Raw genomic sequence first — 2096 nt, 5'->3', positions numbered from 1 at the left:
CATTCCCCCCAACTAAGTTCTCCTCTGAACCATAAAAGTCTTTAAAATACACATGTGTGGACAGGGAGCCCAGAAGCCAGCAGGCACGTGTGACTCTGCAACACACACGTTGCTGACACACGAGGGTCACCCCCTGACCTGGGGAACTGTCGGCCTCATCGCAGGCAGAGCTCAACAAAGCACATCCCCGTGGGAGCCCAGTGCAGGAGAGCCGTCTGGCGCAGAGCTGTGGGGACGGTGGGGCGGGGGGCCTGGGGAGGTGGGCATGACAGGACTGTTGAGGGCAGAGGGTCAACATTAGCAGGGAACAGGGGAGTTCTCGTCACACAGTTTTGCTTCCAGTGTGATTATGGTATGCTGCTGAGGACCCAAGGATCTAACTTCCTTTTCTTCCATGAAACCTCTCAACTACTCTGCAAATCAGTGGCATGATTGGCTTTTCCTGTTTTCCAGCTAAAATTCATGGAATAAGGAGCGACTTGGTGCAACGCAGTTCCTTAACCTGCAAATGGGAATAGTGTTGTACTGGGATATATTATCTGTGCAGACATATTGTCTGTGGTGGGTCAGTTATTATTGTGATTTAACCTTCAACTTGGTAATGAAAAGTATGCTATATGAAAACGCTTTGAACGTCTCAAGACGCTCAAATATGTTGCAATGATCTATGGGCCCGGTGGAAACAGCTGACGCAAGATGACAGCTTTCGTAAAGCTCAGACAGAGTGCGGAGCAGGCGGGGCTGTTGAGGAAGAAGCCTGGTTGTTGTAGAGCTCAGTGCCCCCCCCCCCCAGCACACCGCTCAAAGAGAAGCTATTCCACCTTTTTAATGAAAAGGGCCCAATCATCTTAGGTGATTTGGAACTCCCCAAAATAAGAAAAGGTGACCAAGCACCTACCTTCGTCTCTCCTCTTCCTACTGAGACATCAATAAAATGAAAGCAAAATGATTACCAGAAAGACAGAGATGGGGGTGGGAGAGGCGGGGTGGAGAGGGAAGAAAAGGACAAAAGAGAAAGAGAAATAACTCACAACTGCAAAGAGAACAGAAAGAGACTTGTCAACAAATGAGAAATTTCAACATATTCCAAGAAGCTTAAAAACTGATAAATTAGAGAAAAAATCATTCTCTGAAACTCACAGAAACTGGATAGAGCAGAGAATAAAAATAACAACCGTTCTAAGGACAATGATCACAATGACCATAATGTCAGCTAGCACGCGTTGAGTGGGGCTCATGTGCTAAGCCCAGGAGAAAACCTTTGACACACATTTCACATCCAGTGTTCACAGCAACCCTGAAGCATCAGTGGGCTGCTATCTCCACTTGTCATTGAGGAGCTGGAGTCACAGAGAGGTGACGTCACTTGTCTGAGGTCACAGGACTGGGTACCCAGGGAGTTTGGTTCCAATCTCATGCCACAGCACACATCTTATATCATATCTCACATATCATGCCCCCAAAGGGGGATAATCTGTCATATTCAGAACCCAAGAGAAGCTCTGGACCCAAAGATGGCAGGGATTATGGATGGGTATGAAAGGGAAACCGAAAATAGGTTTGGAGGACAGAAGAATTGAAAGCATAACCATGAAATATTTGCTTGAGTTGGCCCTCAAACTCCCTGCTCCTCATCCTCAGGTTTTGGTGAACACAGGGCCCCAGCATTTGCTCCTCCAGGCAAAGTAGTGCGATAGATGCATAGGGGATGGATGGACACGCTGACAGATGAATGAATGGATGGATGGATGAATGATAGGTGGATGAATGGATGGATAAGATGGACAGATGGATGGATGGATGATGGATGAATTGATGGATAAGATGGACAGATGGATGGATAAATGATGGATGGTTGGATGGAAAAGATGGACAGATGGATGGATGGGTGAATGGACAAGTGGATAGATAAACAAACAGATGAATTAACCCTTTCTTCAAAGTCAGCCATCCCCTCACTTACTCCAAAGTAAGCCCATCAGTCAAAGTCCTCCCCCCATACACAGAACTCTCCAGAAGTTTTCATATTCAGGGGCCAGATTTCCACACTCCACAGCAGAGGCACTCTCACCAGCCATCAGGATATAGGAACTCCT

This window comes from Bos javanicus, chromosome 20 (genome assembly GCF_032452875.1).
Source record: "Bos javanicus breed banteng chromosome 20, ARS-OSU_banteng_1.0, whole genome shotgun sequence".
Taxonomy (NCBI): domain Eukaryota; kingdom Metazoa; phylum Chordata; class Mammalia; order Artiodactyla; family Bovidae; genus Bos; species Bos javanicus.
This window is presented reverse-complemented; position numbering follows the sequence as displayed.